We start from the raw sequence: 18,325 nt of genomic DNA, 5'->3' as shown, positions 1-18,325 counted from the left end.
AAAGTCACTGATCTTCACCAAACAACATATTGCCTTACTTGCATTTTTCTAATAAAATGATAGTTAAACAGTTCATCAGAAAAGTACATAATAATTATAAGAATTTAAACTAAACTATCAGAGCAGCAACCAAATGTGCACGACCAGCCTCTGATATTTAGTGCCCAACTAATCCAGCTGTAATCAGGAAGGGCTATGAACTGAACAATGATGTCTTAGATATCAGGCAGAGCATTCAAAGATTAAAACAAAATCGAAGTGTGGGACTTGAAAAAGGGTGTAAACCAGGGAATGGAAAGGTGTAAACCAGGAAGTCTGAGTAAAAATATCAAGATTCCACACTAGTCTTTCCATTTCTACTGGAAGACCAGCCATCCATAAGCTGATGAAACTCAGCTCCACTTCTCCTCCTCTTCTGACCCTGACCCCAGAGTTTTACCGCTTTTCCACTGCCTGGCTGCAGTTGGGGACTGGACACAGGTGAACCAACTAACACTGAATTCAGACAAGACACAGGTGATAGTAGTGAGCAGGCCACTTGACTCTGGGAAGAGTGGGGACTAGGACACCTATCACTAATTGGATTTAGCCTGCCTTTGTCATTCCAGTTCTTCGGGGGTACTCCTGGATCCTCTACAGCAGTGGTCTCCAAACTTTTTTGATTGCGCACCCCTATCAGTAAAAAATTTTTGAGCACGCACCCCCAATATATGTATATTTATATTTGCTCACCCCTATCAGTAAAAAAATTTTGCACACGCACCCCCAATATAAGTATATTTATATAAATAGAAATAGAAGTTCTAATATTTTCTTCCCGCACCCCAATGGATCGTCTTGTGCACCCCACTTTGGAGACCAGTGCTCTACAGCAACCTGCATCTTTAGGTGGTGATCATGGCTAGGGGCACCTTTCGCCAACTTCATCTGGTTCTTTCAGAATTCTTTCAGATTTCCATCCGGCCATCATTCTCTATGCCTTTGTAACCTCAAGGCTTAGACCTCAAGCAATATGCTCTACATAGGCCTGCCCTGCAAAACTGTCTGGAAGCTGCAACTGGTGCAGAATGCAACACCTACCTTCTGCCGGGGGGAGCTGCCAGGAGCCCACCTTCCAACAAGGGCGGGTTGCTAGGAACACATTAATTTCAGTACTTCTGAATCCGAACTGGCTCCCAACAGGTTTCTGGATACAATTCAGGATGCTAGTTTTGTCCCAGAGGGCCCTTAAATGGCTTAGGCCCTACATATCTAAGAAATCACCTTCTCTTTCATGCCCCATCACAATCCTTAAGGTCAGTTGAAAGCAGACTCCTGCAAGTACCATCAGGGGCCAACATGGAAGGTATTTCTCCACAGCTACTCCTCATCCCTGGAACTCCCCTCCCTGTTGAGGCTCACCAAAGCCACAGCCTGGACATCTTTCAAAAGCACTGTAAGCTAGGACGAGTTGTTGTTTAGTGGGGGGATATTCTAGCTCCCTTTACTTTTTGTTCTCTTGTCTCTCTCCTGATTTTAAGTTACTCTGTTTCTTAACATAAGCTGCACATCTGCTAGGAAGGGTGGCGTATAAATCTAATCAATAAGTTATTAGGGGCAAACTGCACTATCCAAAGTCAGAGCCAATACCTTATCTTGACACAAGAGATTTAACTGCTTTTAACACTACCTACTGCTGCTCAGCAGCCCTTCCCAAATGATGAGCACCTTCACCGGACACCAGGCAGAGTGTCCCTTCCTAGCGAGCAAAGGGGCACAGGTGAACAGGCAAGACCCTCTGGTGCAGCTTCACCCAGCCCCTTCAGGGAAGGTGACAGCAAGATGCCAAATCATAGAATCACAGAAAAGTAGGGCTGGAAGGGACCCCAGAGGTGATCTAGGACAGTGTTTCTTAGCCCGTGGGTCGCAAGAATATATGAAAGGGTTGTGAACAAACTTTAAAAATGGATTCTCCTTTAAAGAAGAAAAATGTAGGAAACTGTGGCTTTTCCCCTGCAGGCTGGCAGAGTTCCAGCCTGCAAGGGGCTGCTTGCTGGCTAGCTGGGGGCAGCAGGTCAGGAGTGAGCGGCAATGGGTTGGGACTGGCCATCAATGTTTACAAATGGGTCCTGGTACAAAAAAAGTTGAAAACCATTGATCTAGGAGTCCAAACCCCACCCTGGAGCAGGATCATCCCTATCCAAACCATAGCCTAAACATAAGACTATCATCCACCCAACACAGACCCAGCACCCTAGCCTGCCACAGGTAAAGCACAGGGAACCAGGGCAGCCAACATTGAGCTTCTATAGGAGGCTGTCAATATATGCTCAAGAGATCCTGGGTAGAGGGCCATGTCCCTGCCTGAGGGAGGCAACCCGCCCCCGAGTCTGTCCCAATGTGACCATGGGGTAAAACCCCTGCCTGCCTGCAAATGTGAAGGCAGAGCAGAGGCAGGGACAGCCAGCTTGGGAATAGGGTGGCCATCACAGAGGACATTCACATGGGTGGCTGATGCCACCTTAGTCGGGGGGGCGCATGCCCCCCCAATGACCAGTCAGGGACCAGCAGAGTCCCCCTGCGGCCAATCTCGCCAACTGGGGGAGGAGGGTCCCCTTCCAGCCGATTGTGCCAACTGGGAAGTGGCCGTGGCACTCCCAGAAATGGCTGCGGCGCTTTGTCCAGCGCTCCCACCCCCAGCCAGCACTTGCGGGGGGGGCCCACCGACACTCTGGCCTGCCTGCCCTCTAAGTGGGGAGTGAGGCCTGTCAGGGGGTTAACCAGCGCTCTCAGGGAGTGCACATGCACCCCTGTGCACCCCCTACGCATTGCCACTGACATTCTGGTTTTCTGCTACTCTGTCCTCTATGGATACGAAACCTGATGCCTTAATATCTATTCTTCTCTTCAAGAGAAAAATAGAGGACATAAAGGCATCCAGTTTTGTATCAACAGAGGATGGGTGATAGCCATCCTACTTGGGATCTCTATTCTTAAGGAATCACAGAAAATGAGGATCCTGCCTTGGGGGGGGGCTTCAAACCCTGGCTAGAGCAGGGGGAGGAACTAGATGTGACCCCCTGCTCCAGACAGGACCCTCCCCAACCAGATCACCACAGCCAAGGCTTTGTCTAACCAGGGTTTGAAGCCCCCCCCCCGCCCAGGATGGAGCTTCTCCCCTCTCTGGGTGACCTGCTCCAGTGTTTTCCTCCCCTCCTAGCGAGTGTCTTTCTCTCCTGCTTCCCCAACTCTGCCTCCCCCCTTCATTGCCAGCTGGTCCCCTGCCCCCTGCCGCTGCCGAGCACTGGAGAAGGAGTCAAACTGCGGGGTCGGCGGGGGAGCCTAGCCCCAGGAGGAGCAGGGAGCAAAGGCTCGGCGCAGCGCAGCCCCTTCCCGCTCCCGAGCGGTGCCCGCGGGAAGGGCCGGCTGCGGCACCCGCCGCTCCGACAGGTGCGGCCGGCAGGGCAGGCCGGGGGTGCCAGGGTGCGGGTTTGCCCATGGCTGCGAGGCGGCGCGGGAGGAGCGCGCGAGGGAGGGCGGCGCCGATGTTGCCCCCAGCAGCGCGGGCGGCTCCTTCCCCGCCGCCGCAGGTGCGGTGCGCAGCTCCCCCGCCCCGCGGCGCGCCCCCCGCCCCAGCCGGCTCCTACCTGGTGCGGCCGCCTCCGGGCCCCTGCGTGCGGGCAGCAGGAGGCTGGGTAGGACTTGGTGCCACAAGTTTGGGCTGCCCCGCAGTATGGCGGCGGCTGGCGGGGAGGAGGGATCTCCGCGCCGCTGCGGCGGCGGCGGCCGGGGGAGGGGGGCTGCCCGGCGGGGAGGGGATGCTGCGGGGTGATAGCGACCGGGGGAGGGCAGCCGGGCTGTCGCCAGCGCCCCTGCCAGGGGAAGAGGGGAGGGAGGGCCGGCCAGCCCCCGGGCCGGGGAGGGGAGGGGATAGGGCCGGCGTGTGCCGCCGCCTCGCCTCAGACCTGTGGGCGCACAGGGAGAAACCATGTTACGTCTCCGCGCTGCTGCGGGGCGGTGGTGTTTGCAGGAGCGCAGCCACTCCTCGCAAGGCCAGGGATGCAAAGGGAAGTTTTTCCAGGCAGTTTTTTCTCCTGCCACAGACACGGGGTTTGTCTCGTTTTTTCTGTCGCTTCCCCTTTTCCCCCCCCGGCCTTCAATAGTAGACAGGCCAAAAAGACTCCTGGATGCCTCCCTCCTGACCACACCCAGGCCCAAGTTTGTCCCATGTCATACGTCCCTTCTTGCCCACATGGTGAGACTCGAGTTTGTCCTGTTTAACGCATCCCTCCTTACCCATGCCAGAGACTCGGCTTGTCCCATTTTATGTGTCCATTCTTACCCACGCTGTGAGGCTCAAGTGTCCCATGTTATACATCCCTCCTTACCCATGCCATGAGACTCAGTTTCTCCCATTTTATACATCCCTTCTTAACCATGTGGGGACACCCGAGTTTGTCCCGTGTTATACATCCCTTCTTACCCACACTGTGAGACTTAGTCACATTGGAAGTCCCCTCTAACCCATGCAGTGAGCGCATCTACACATTCATTAATGTGCAGTAGTTACTGGCAGACAAGGTTCTTTGGGTGAACCTGGTATCTTTTATTAGACCAACTTAAATAGCTGGAAAACATCTTCTAAGACATTTTTCTGAAAAATCCTTCATCAATCTGAGGAAGCATCTGCAGTTGATGTGTGATCTTCTTTTTCCAGCTATTTAAGCTGGTCTAATACAAAAGATACCAGATTCACCTAAAGAACCTTGTCTGCCTATGTCCTTAGACCAACATGGCTACAACCCACACCCCAGTAGTTACTGTGCATTTAGCTTGGTACTTCTTTAAAGGTGTACTAATTAAATGTGCGTAACTACAATTCCTGCACAGTAGCGCCAGTGCATTGTTTTTCTGTGACGGTTACTACGCGGTGGCTTAATAAAACTGCGCAGTAGCTTGTTAGCATGGTTTTTGACAAGCGAGCTACTGCTCAGTGTTATTAGGCTACCGTGCAGCAATGGTCTCACATAGATGTGTCCTGTGAGACTCAAGTTTTTCCCATTTTATACAGCCTTTCTTACCCATGCTGTGAGACTCACGTTTGACACTACTGAACGTGGATGAGTGCCCTAGCTACAGGTTTGCCTACAGGACGTATGCTGAAGTTATTTACCTGAGCCAAGAAGAAGAAATGAGAACTAGGCAGCATGTTTGTGTATTTGAAGCAATCAAGGAAAACCAAGGCAGAAACTATCAACTATGAATTTGAGCTGGCAGTGCGATGCTGTAGCCAGTAGGGCAAATAATACCCTGGCATGCATCAGTCGATGCATCTCCAGCAGAACCAAGGAGGTGTTTCTTCTGCTCGACTCAGCACTGTAGCTGGAGTACTGCATCAAGTTCTGGGCACCACACTTTAACAAGGACATGAACAAACTTGAGAGAGTCCAAAGAAGAGCCACCCGTATGATCAGAGTCTTAAAGGGCAAGCCATACAAGGAAAGACTGAGGAATCTGGGACTCTTCAGCCTGAGGAAAAGAAAGTTGAGAGGGGATTTGGTAGCAGCTAACTGCTACAGTAGGGGAGTACAATAAGGGCTTGGTGAGCAACTGTTCACTGGGACACCCAAGGGGAAAACCAGAGTAATGGCCACAAAGTCCTGGAAGATCGATTCAGGCTCAACATTAGGAAAAACTTCACAGACAGGGTATCCATACTGTGGAATAAACTCCCTCTAGAGGTGGTGCAGTTACCTACCTGGGAAATCTTCAAGAGGAGACTAGATAGTCACCTTGCTGGGGTCACCTGATCCCTAGTTATCTTTCCTGCTTGGTGCAGTGGGCTGGACCTGATGATCTTCCAAGGTCCCTTCCAGCCATACAATCTATGAATCTGTGAACCAAGACAAGAATTGTCCAGCTGTTCAGATACCACTAAGCCAGACCTACTATAAGAAACAGCTCTCCTGATCCTAGAAGACTTACACTGCAGCTTAACTTGCAGCATGAAAGTAATTCCATTTAAAAGTCACATTTGTGTACAGTTAAGCATGTGTTTGAATTGTTTTATGTATTTAAACTACAGTGATTTCCTCCTCTCCACAACATTTAAGATATGGATAGCCTTTGATAGCTGACCTCTTCACTGCTGTATTCCTACTGGCTTTCCCCCACAATGAATGCACATTCCTACTCCCTTGGCAAACCAACCACCACAATAGGAGGACTAAAGAGGTCTGACCAACAATAAGCTAAAGTCAGGAAAGGGAATGAGCCATGCAGTGACATCTCCCTGATACTACTCTGTCAGAGCACCATTTAAATAGAATGGCTTATGCTGCCTTTTTAGCCATTTTCAATCATCTGCTTTTTTCTTTTCTACTTTTGTGCTTTCTTTTCTCTTACATAAGGGGCAGTCAATCCCAGTTTCCCTCTAGATTCCAGGAGCAAACAATAAAATCACAATTGAATCTGGGCACAGGAAATGAAAATATTTGTAGCAGTACACAATAAAATCAGGTGATCATTTATGTTTTGTCTGTTTGTCATTTGAGGAAATGTTCCTATGTGAAGAAAAAAAGATTTTTTGCCTTCACAAAATGTGCAAAACCTTTTAGTGCTACTGTAATTATCCTTTCTCCTGTTCCCATTTCCTATCTTATGTTCATCCCCACTCACTCAGGCAATGTCTCAAACTAGATGGTTAGATTTGTGTCTCACTGCAAATCACAACAGGGCCCAAATATTGACTCGGGCCTCTCAGCCTTATCACAATATTCATAAATAATAAACACAATTGGGATTGCTATAGCATACTGTAAGCACAGGCCAACTTAGATGGAGGGAACAAAAAGGGGGGAAATAGGCTGATGACTATACAGATATGACCAAGGGTGCTTCAGCTGAGTCACTGATGAGTTATTGATTACTTTGATGCCTAGTGCAAGCCTTTGATGACTGTTGCTCTATTTAGATTATATAGGAAAATGAACCAGTGTTGCCAACACAGATAACTGACTTCTTTATCATTATGGAATGGAATTGTAATGTCCTTTGATTATTTTAGCCTGATCATCAGGAGCCAACTAAGCAAGTTTGAACAAAATATTTAATTCACTGGAAATTTGCATTTGGTTTGTTGAGGGCCATATCCCCCCAAAAACTCATATCTAGCACTGCATACACATTTTAAAAATAATAATGTTGAGTATTTTCACAGATCACCTTTAGTCTATCCGTAATTCAGATTAGATAAGAATTGTGTCTCTTTAGTGATGTAGATTCAGACTAACACCTCCAGGTAGAAAAAAATTACATGGAAAGCAAACTCAGACACCCTGACATTTTAAGCTATTACTCAAGGTAACTGAAAAGCTAGGGTTCCAAAGAGATGAGAGGATGTTAAACACACAGAAAGCACATCAGCTATTATACAGAGCAATCCCATTCCCCTCCCACGGCCCCTGATCAAACATTATATTGCTGACATGCTTATTTAAACTAGCCTGCCTTTTTAAAGGATTCTCTCACACTGCTAACATTAAAGGGGTTATGGACTATAAAAAAGTTTTAATTCAGGGAACTAGAAGAGGCCAATGACAAATATACAGTTAGAGTTTTTTCTAAATGATGGTTACACAAAGGCACAAAAAAAAGGTGAAGCTTAGAAGAAAGGATGGAGGCTCTCATAAAACCTGATTCTGATGACTTAGCTATGTTTGTCAGAGATCACATCTCAAACTAATATACCTCTGCAGGCAAAAACTCTATAGTTATATCACTATGCCAACAAAAATAAAAAGCAGTAACTTACTTTCTTTGGAGAATTTATAAGCTGCATCTCCAATAAGAGAAGCTGCTACTATCAAACCCTTTCTAGTATAGACAAGTCCTTAAACTATGAGCTAATCTGCTGCATCCACTGAATAAGACAGCAAAGAAGAGTATACGAAGGGATGAAGAGCAAATATGACTTTCCATGTTTTAATCAGATAGATTCTGGGTTGCTACAGGAACAGAGACAATCCTACATATAAACTGGTACAACCATGGGGCTTCTCTGGCTTATGGCAGCCTCCCTGTGTGCTTATAGGCTGCAGATCAATCCAAAATGCCCACAGCAGCATATGAAAACCAGGAGAGAGGTTACATTTAGTCCCACAATTTCATCACTGCAGTTACACATATCTAGATAAAATTTAATGGAGATTATGAGAACAACTGTTCTAATATGATTTTCATTCCCTGCTCTCAACTTAAGTTTTTTTAGATTGAAGTTTGGGCATCATTTGCAGACCAAGAAAAGAGGGTGGTGCATCATGCTAAACCCAATGAAGTGTTTGCAAAAGATGATAATAGCCTGAGAAGCAATGGTCCCTTTATTTACCTACTCAATGGTAGGGGCATGAGAAGTGGTCCCTATTCAATTCAGATTTGGCCCAAATCAGGGGTAGTGATTCGATTTGTTGATTCAGATCACTGTCCCTGTTTCAGTTCAGCCGAATCCGAATCTGAAGATTTGATGCTGATTCAGAGAATCAGCTATTTGGCCATAGACCCAGCTTCAAATGTTTTTTCTATGTACCTTGAGGTACCAGGCACAGCTCATGAACGTTGCAATGCTGGTGCATGTCCCACAGGAATGCAGGGGGCTCCCAGCACGCTCAGCAGCAGACCCGGAAGTGGACCAGAAGCACTTCTAGTCCATTTCCAGGTCCACTGGGGAGCGCGCTGGGGGCCTCCCCATTCCCTTCCTGGCTCAGCAGTTGGCTGCGGGAGGACCCCTGGTCCCTCCCCCCAGATCCAGTCACCGAGCCGGGGGTGCACAGGGGGCCCCCCAGCTCATTCCATGGCAGACCCGGAGGTGGACCAGAAGTGCTTCTTACCCACTTCCAGGTCTGCCGCTGAGTGCGCTGGGGAGCCCCCTGCACTCTTGTGGGAGGCTCCATCTGCCCCAGCATCACAGCATTCACGAGCTGCCTGGTACCTTGAGGTATGTAGAAGAAACATTTAAAGCTGTGTCTATATCTGAATCGCCAAATCTTTCCAAATCGCTCCAAATCAATTCAGAGGGTTCCAATTTGATTTGGAGATATTAAAGGGTGTCCTGCTTTGATTCGGATTCAGAGATTTGTCCACCAAATCAGGCCATATCTCTGCTGAATTGACTCATCAGCCAAAGCTTTGCACAGCCCTGTGGAACAGATAGAGCATAGGCAGAAGGACAACCTTTGTTACACCATCCTTCCAACATGCATCAACCTTAACTTCTGTGGATCATTAAGTCCTGTTGCTGGCAACAAGGGTCCAACAATACAAATTATTAAGTGGCCTTCTGTCTTCCAAACTTAACACAAATGAGAAACTATTTTCATACAAGCTATGAAACATCTCATCAGACTTACAACAAATGATCATGACTGAATATGAAATAAAGACATAAGGCTAAAAGCTACGGATTACCAAAATAATGTTAACTGCATTTTTTTTGCTAAAGAATGCCATCACCTTCTTTTAAATAAGATGTGCTGCATCAGTGAGGTCCTGTAACAGCTAAGAGCAGTTGTTATAGTGTGGATTCCAAAGAAATGCATGAAACGTGATTTTAAAAACTCCAGTTTAAGTAGAGCATAATCTTCTGAATGCGCATTCATGTGTATTCCAAGGAAGTAATATATAAAGCCTGGCTCAGTCATAACATTTCTCCTGCTCTGATATCATGTTCCAACAAGTATGCACTCTCCAGCATATCAGAAGGACATTTAGTAATCTATATCTCATACCAGAAAGAAAAGTGACTAAACAATGAAAAATAAAGTGACAGTAACCTCTAGGGTTTTGAGTATACTCACTAAAACAAAGCTATCTGATAAATCCAACAAGAAAGCAGGCTGCAGAAGCAGAAGTTCACGGAGAGTAGTGGAGAATCAGAGTAGGATTTACGCTGGCCTGCTGGCACGGAAGTTAGATCAGGAGCTGAGGATAGATACTTCAAAAGTGAGTGAGTGAGGGAACAGGTGGTAGGTATATAGTACGTCTATGAAAGGGGGAATAAATGCATCTGAGGACTGGCTGGACAAGTAGGTAAAGCAATAAGCAGACGATTAACAGAATGTATAAGAGGGCAAGTTGGATGAGAGAGTGAAAGAATAAGTAGATAGAGTGAATGAATATAAGTGAATATGTATTTAAATAAGTCAAGCTCCAAGCTGCCCTATATTCCAAATGCCCAAACTATTCTTCTATTGCTATGATAAAGAATGTCAGTTAATCAGTTAATTTTTAACCAAGAATTCCTAACCAATCCTCAAGGAAAAGGAACCAGTGAACATATTCATTGTTAAATGCACTTTACAATTATGAGACTGAAAATAAAATTATTTTTGGAAATGATAACATAAACTTTTTTTAAAAGTATTTAAAAACCAGTAGAGGTTTACCACAGACATGTACTGTTAACAATTCCAAGGTCAGTAATGTTAACTATAATAATATAGTACTTGGCACTCTTTATCTATAGATCTTAAATCATTTTGCAGAATGCATATCATTTTTTCCACTTTCCCAGTAGAGAAGCTGAGGTACAAGGGGACAAATTGACTTATGGGAGGTTACACATTGACAGAGTCGGGAACAGAGAGAACCTAGACCTCTTGTTACCTTTTATGTGGTTTAGTGGATAAGGCACTGTATTGTCATTTACTTCGTACGATTACAAAGGCTATGGAGCTATAGAATACTAGCCGAAGGGTGTTGCCTCCAGATAATAAAAGACTCTTTTATCTTAAAGCTTCCAACATCATGGAGGGTAGAACTCACTCTTTTGAAGTGGGCCCATTCCAGGCCATTATAACTCCCCTGTGCTTTCTGTATACATCCCAAAGAGAAAAAGAGTTCATGATGGAGTAGCTGCTATACATGCCACTGACTGGATAGGTTCTCTCGTGGTTCTATATAAGATATTAAAGAGCATGGAAGCCACTGAATCCTTGTTTGAGCTAGTAGCCAGGAACCCTTTATCAGAGGAAAAGATGGGCAGGATTCCCCACTCATGATGTAGGATGACTTTAACCCAAAAATAAAAGACTGGTCAGACATTCCCTAACTCTAGTACTGCATAAATAAACACGTTAGAAATAACTCTTACCAACTAAGGCTAGGGACAGACATTACACAAAGCCAGTTTAAGTGATGAGAAACTGGTTTAAACCTGTAGCAGAACAGCTGTTCAGTGCACATAAACCAGTTTGAAAATGGCTGAAACCAGTTTGAGATAAACCTGGCTGAATATATAGTATCAGACTTAACTGATAGAGGTCAAACTGGTTTATGCAATGTCTGTTCCAGACCACTTCCTAGTTTAAGTTAAATCAGACTCCCCCAGCATCCCGGTATGCTCTCTGGGCTGGGTAGCACTCTCTGCTCCACAGCAGAACTGGCCCCTCCTCTCTGCTTCCTGGCTGGAGCTCCGTTAGAGACTGCAGGCATCGGTCTGGCTTTCCCCTACTCCTCCCCTCCCCTCCCCACTCTCTGCTAAGTAGGGGTTCCCCCCTCCCATCTACCTTATACAGATGCCTCTCAGCAGTAACTAGCATACCACATGTCCATGCTGTGGCAGACCAGACAAAGGCAGACAGGACTGTGTTCTTTTTGGAGCTAATCAACAGATAGCTGGCAATGTCCCTCCTTGGAATGTTCACTTCCTTGGAAAAAGTTGTTTAAGAAGAGATTGAACTAATGAGAGAGGCTTTGTTTTCTGACAGGGTGTTAAATGCTGATAATGCTGATAAATGCTCTGCTATCAAGGTTGGGAGGGAACCCCTCCCTAATCAGAGGGTTCTGCCAGAGCCTGGCCACACACCCCTCAGAGCTCAGCACTATAGAAGGGTAGGGAGGGCTGCTCTAATGCCCCACCAGCTTCTAGTCTGAGTCATTGCAGGCTTGTGCCTACGTTTCTGGGAAGTCTGTACAGTTAAAAACCAGTTTGGCCTAGCCAGGTTAGACTAACCTGCAAAGATTGAATCAATTCAGGCTCAGGCTTTATGAATGTCTGTCCCTAGCCTAAGTGAACATTAGTGACACATAAAGAATTAGCAGATACTGCCATTTTCCTGTGGACAGGCCTTGCAGGAGAGAAGGAAATGAAGCATATATTCATTTATTTATAAAAGGAAGAGACATAACGAAAAAGGTACATGTACAAACTGCATGGGACTGGGTTAATATGAGTAGCATGAACCACCTGATGAGGGAAGAATGCTGAAGAAACTGGAGCTTTCAGATTATATTTTCTCATCCCTCCACAATTTGTAAGACTGGCATTCTAACATATAATGCAGGGCCAAACTTAGACTCTAGACCAGGGGCGGGCAAAGTCCAGTACATGGGCCAAATCCAGCTGGCAGTGGACGCCATTTCCCAGCAGCCCCTGCCCTCACTAGCTGGAGCTAGTCTCCATGGAGACCTCAGCCACTGGCTGTGATAGCACAAGGCTGGGGTTGCCAGGGAGACTGGCCTCAGCCATGCTGGCAGGGCAGGGCAGGGCAGGGCAGGGCAGGGCAGGGCAGGGGGCTGCTATGGAGCCACTGGGACCTTTGAGGGAAGAAGCTTGGTCCGGGTCTGGGGCAGAACTGTGATCTGCCACCTGCTCTGGGCTGGAGTGCATGGACAGTGAATCGTAGCTCTGCCCCGGCTCCTTGCAGCAGTGACATCATGGTCTCAAGCTGGGACACAGTTGCAATCCACTGCCTGCACACCCCTGCCCAGAGCATGCAGAAGGCAAATTGCAGCTCTGCCCTGGCCCCCAACTAAGCTGCACCTACTGCATGATTTCAGCGGCTCTGGAGCAGACCTCTGTTCTGCTCTGCCATGCACCCTGCCAGCATGGCTCAGGCTGGTCTTCCTGGCAACCCCAGCCTTGTGCTATTACAGGGCAGTGGCTGGGGTCTCCATGGAGACCAGCCCCTGCCATGCAAACAGGGGCTGCTGGGAAATGGAGTCCAGCTGCTGACCGAGCCCACCATTTTGTTCACCCCATCTCTAGACTATTGCCATAACACTATCAAGCACTGAGATTATTTTCAGTTTGATTTTTTTTAAATACAACCTGCCCTTTCTCAAAATCAAATGAAATACTAGTTCTGGAAATATGTGAAGCCAGGAAAGTAAAAATTGTTCTTTTAGTGAGACAGCAAAAATGCAGTTGCAGAGTGTGTTGATAAGTTGATCAATTAACATTTGATTTGTAAATGTGCAGTTTGTCCTTTGGGCCAAGTACAGAGTCAAAAAACCCAAGGCAGACTCAATTCAATCTTTGCAGGTTGCTCTGGACTACATAGATGAACTGATCAGCAAGTGAACTGATGTTCACTTTTAAAACAGGAAAGGCAGCCAGACCCCTGCAGTGGCCTATACCAGTAGCCCATGCCAGAGCATGCCTCCTAGCCTACTGGCCACTGCAGAGAGCCAAGCAATTCCCCCAGCCACACTCCCACCTCAGTTTCTAGGCCAGCAAAGGAAGCTGGGTGGGGGACCTCCCCCCCTGCCCAGCGCTGGATCCCCTGCTGGGAGCAGCCTGGCATGGGGGCAGCAGGGTGTGGAAGTCTGAACTGGGGGCTTTCCTCCATCTGCCTGGAGCTGGGAGCAGGCCCAGAGTTCTTCAGTCATGGCTCCCTTCTCAGTCTCTGGACTGGCTGGGGGAGGTGCAGGAAATGCCTCACTGGGGTCTGGCTCTGCCCCCCACACCTGGGAGCCAGGGGCTGAAGTCCCTCAGCCCTGTTCCCCTCAGTCCCCACCCTGTCTGAGGGGTGCGGGCAGAGCCCACACCAGGGCTTGGCTCCTTGTGCCCCAGCAACACCCCCCCTCCTCAGTCTTTGGCCCAGAGGAAAGCTTGCACTGGGACTTGGAGATTGGGGGCAGGGGTGGCTGGGGGATTCCAGCCCTGTTCCTGGATCCCAGTTCTGGGTAGTGGAGCCAAACTCCAGTGCAGGCTTCTCCCCACAGCCAGGCTGGAGACTGAGAAGGGAGGCATGGCTGGGGCACAACAGACCCACTTCTGGGTCCTGGCTCCAGGGGGTGGTGCCAAGCCCTGTTGTGGGCTTTTCTTACCACCCCCCCTCAGCGGGGCCAGAAACTGAGGAGGGGTGTGTGGCTGGGGGACTCTAGCCCTGCTCCTGGCTCTGGGCTCCTGGGGATGAAGCCAAGCCACCCTTCCCCCTCCCCGCTTCTCATGTGGTGCTGAGCCAGAGGGGAGTGGTTTTCTCCTTCACCCTCTCAGCCAACCAGAGGAGTGCTAGTGCTCTGGCTAGGGAGCAGAGGGATGCGGCAGACCGTGCTCTGCTGGAACAGACTGCACAGCCCAGGGATGCAAAGCACCCTGGATGCTGGGGCACTATGACTTAACTTGAACTGGGAAGGTATTTGGGACTGAAGTTCCATAAACCAGTTTGACCTAGATCTGTTAAATCTGATACTACATTCAACCAGGTTTATCTTAAACCAGTTTCAGCCATTTTGGAAGTGGTTTAAGTTCACTGAACATCTGTTCTGTTACAGGTTTAAACCTGTTTCTGATCACTTAAACTGGTTTGTGTGTTCTGTCCCCAAACTATATGTAAATTTTTGTTGCAATTGTTGTAATTTATTGCATTAAGTTATTAATGTATATTGCTTTTTCAACAATAATTCTGTAGTGCAGTACATTTAAGCAATGCTTTACCAACACAGTGCAAGAAATAGAATTATATGGAGTTGTACTGACTAATTTGATTGCAAATAACTAATAGGTATATCGTGGATAAAGTGCTTGCCTTTTACTTTAATTTCTCATGCAGAATAGGAGCTTCCTTATGTTCTTTCTTCTCTTATTTGTTAGTTTATTTAGAGATGAGCAATTTAATGGCCAGATCTTTTGACTCTTACTTAAATGAGTAACTTCAACTGAATAACCTGTGGGAATAATAGTTGGTGGCCTAATGGCTGGACACTAACAAGCAAAGAACTTAGATGAAAAACTTTACTCATATTTGCTGTTAATATCTTACTTGAACCATGTTTCAAGTAATTAAAACTATTGAATTTCTATAATCACTCAGACAGCTACAAACCCACAACATGAGATCTTGCAATCTACTTGAAACAAAATGTGAAAGCGGACTTTTCTCCTCCTCCTGTTTCCCCTGCATTTTTGATTGATTTTATTCCTCATTGTTTAGGTTGCTTTGCATGCAATCTTTGCTCTTCCAATTTTAAAGGAATGCCAGAACTTGATGCAACTTGCTGCCTGAATCAAGCTGCCCTATTAACTTCCCTTTGCTGAAACTAAACCAGATCACTATCCCCTGAAGTGTGGTGTTACAGAGGTATTTCTTCCCTACCCTGTAGTCAGGTTTTACTTTCTACCAGTTGCCACTATTAAATTTCTGTTATTTCAAATGGAGAACAATAGCTTGAGATCCAATTGCTTCACAATTATGAATTAAATAAAAGGATATATGGTACAGAAAAGAACAGGATTTTCTAGGACAGTCTGAGTAATTTGCAACAAAAAAAATCTCTTGGGAATGCAGTTCTCTGTTCTAGAGAATGAGAAACAGAAAAATAAAGAACAGGATAAAAGGTATAAAGATCAAGGAAGGTCTTTAACAAGAAAAGCAGACAAGGGCTGTGTACACACATTCAAATAACCTAAGAGAATTCTCCCAGGTTTGTTTTCCTGGTAGAAAAGCTAACCCAGAGACTCCTGAACAGACATTCAAATGCTGAGGCAATGTTGACTTGTGAAGGGGGTATGTTCTGTTCCCTGCTCACCCGGAGCAGCAGAATCCAATGAGCAATACACTGTCTGTCTTGGGGAGGGGCGGGTTAAAAGCAAAGCACTCTGGGATGCTGGAAGACTGTTCTGTGGTTTCTCTCAGAAAAGAATGTGTACAGACATTTGTTCTCCCAGGAGAAACTCCAGGGAATGATTTAACCCTGGATGTTTCCAATTTATTTTTCTCCTGAAGCAGCCATTTTTGCTCAGGGAGAAAATCCTGAACATCTATACACTCAAGTTTTCAAAAAGAAACTGACATAGGCACCACTTTAATTTTTGCTGAGGGGCGGGACTAAGCTGATGGACATGTGCCCCGCCACCCCCAGCTCTCCAGTGTGTGGGGAGCAGGGTGTATGAGTGGGGAAGGCGGGGGGATAGACGTAGGTGATGTGTGGGGGATAGGAGGGGGCACAGGCAATGTGGTGGGGTGTGGGGGAGCACATGCCCCCTGAGATTTCTGCACCCACAGTGGAGTGTGGGGCTGCAGCTGGGCCAGGCTAGCTCAAGGTAGGAGCCGCCTCTGCAGCCCAGCAGGCAGGACCCAGTTCAGGAGGGAGTGGCACACTGCCACGGCCACCAAGATGAGGTATTTCCTGCCCTCTTGACTATGAGCCACTGTTGCTGCCATGCCTCACCTTGGTTGTTATGATGACACAGCGCTGCCTCCCATGCCGGGTCCTGCCCACTGGGCCACAGAGGTGGCTCCTATCCAGCGCTGTTCCAGCTCAGCTGCAGCCCTGCACCCCATGACCTGTTGTGGACACAGAAATCTCAGGGGGCATGTACTCTCCATCACCACGTTGCCTTCCCCTGCTCCACACCTCTCTGCCACATTGCCTGTACTCCCCCACACCCTCAACAAGTCACCTGTGCCCTGTGAAGAAATCCCCTCTCTCTCTGCCCTCCCTTGGGTCATTCCAGAGGTACCCCTCTCTCTCTCACTTGCTTTCTATTTGGATCAGGCTGGTCAACCAAGTGACTGGGCCAGATAAATTCCTAATGGGAGAGGGGAGTTCACGCTCTTCCTCCAGCAGGCATTTTGAAAAGCCGCAAGCAAAGTGCCTACAGGTTGCCACCTGGATTAATTTCTGTAAGTAAAAATGTGGAAATTTGCCAGGAGTTAGGATCTATGTCTAGGAACACACATTCTAAGAGGACTATTATGTCCAAGACTCTAATTATTTTGTGCTCAAAGTATATTTTGACTTCCTTTTTCAACCCCGTGTCCCCTGATCAATAAAGGTATTGGGTTACAGTGTGCCTGACTGTTTCATTGTGGAGAGGAGAGGCAAACCTTTTTGCACCCAGCCCAGTGAGCAGATCTTGTCTGTTTATGTTCCCGCAGTCATACCTGAGGTTATCTTGGGATGCTGCAGGATGAAAGAAGCACCCAGAAATATTACCAGTGGGCAAAGCACCCCCAAGGCTTGCAGGGTTTGTGTGGCCCAGGCTGCACAGACCGCTAAGAGAGACCAGTGCCTGGGTGGTGGCAGCATTACCCCAGGCTTGCTGGTATTCTCCAGGAAGTGGGACAGCTGATGGTAGGCAGCCCGTGGGAGACTCCCAAAGTGAGGTTTTTGGATTTGGCACAGTGATGTGGGTGACTGTATAGTAGTGCCCCTTACTGTGCCACCACATGCCCCACCCAACGTGTCACCTGTGCCCCCTCTCACCCCACCCCCATAGACTTATGTTAAGGGAGCATTCAGAATTCCTCTCCACCACTTCTTGATTGCCACATGCGTATGCATGTGCACATGCACATGGCACCCCCTACCTCCTATCACCCTCTCCACTCCTACCAGCTCCAAGCAGCCCCTTGCAGGCTGGATCCCTGTCAGCCTGCAAGGGGAAACCCATGGTTTCCCATATTTTTCTCCTTTAAAGAAAATCCTCATTTTTCCATAGCAAGCAGAAAACCAAAATCCCTGGTAATAACTCCAGGCCTCAGTCATTATTCCTAAGCATGTCATCTTACATCCAGCTCACTCAACATAATTGAACCCTTCTTGTACAACATAAAATAATATAGAAATATTATGTTATTTTCCTCAGGTTTGGGACCTGACTGCCCTCATTCAAAGACGGGTCTGCAAGACCCCATGTACTTGACACCTATAGAAACTGAATGTCTGTATATGGCCAAGATCAGTTTATGAAGACCAAAATAAAAATATATATGTATATGGCTGCATTAGTAAGAAGGGCTTTAAACTAGGTTGACAGGGGGGTGGAGACCAAGGTCCTGAGGTACGTGGGGCAGCAGGAGACCTGGCAGAAGCAACAGGGGAGTCCTCCTCATTCTTTCTGAGGCAATTGACTAGTTACCTCAGGTGTCTGTACATGAACACATGGAGCCTGGGAAAAGCAGGAAGAATTGGAAGTGCTCACACAGTCAAGAAACTATGAACTATAACAGAGACTTGGTGGGATAGCTTGCATGACTGGAACACTCTCATGGATGGGTACAAACTGTTCAGGAAGGACAGGCATGAGACAAGAGGAAGAAGAATCGTGCTGTATGTAAAAGAT

At 47.3% G+C, this 18,325-nt stretch overlaps 1 protein-coding gene across 8 annotated transcripts in view; it reads right to left on the bottom strand.

Annotated features, from left to right (window-relative positions):
• Window positions 1–9,939, bottom strand: part of SEMA4D (semaphorin 4D) — a 159,319-nt gene extending 149,380 nt beyond the window's left edge. For 4 of the 8 annotated variants that reach the window (XM_090038540.1, XM_090038546.1, XM_090038541.1 and 1 more), the window contains exon 1: window positions 3,627–3,841. The gene's annotated coding sequence lies outside the window, so the exon portion shown is untranslated. Of the gene's footprint in view, window positions 1–3,626; window positions 3,847–5,737; window positions 5,873–9,830 lie in introns of those variants that run through there. The other 4 variants (XM_090038550.1, XM_090038549.1, XM_090038542.1 and 1 more) reach the window with 3 other exon arrangements.
• Window positions 9,940–18,325: the final 8,386 nt, after the last annotated feature.

The sequence above is a fragment of the Crocodylus siamensis genome, chromosome 3, assembly GCF_052110815.1.
Source record: "Crocodylus siamensis isolate JL-2025a chromosome 3, ASM5211081v1, whole genome shotgun sequence".
NCBI lineage: Eukaryota > Metazoa > Chordata > Crocodylia > Crocodylidae > Crocodylus > Crocodylus siamensis.
This window is presented reverse-complemented; position numbering and strand designations above follow the sequence as displayed.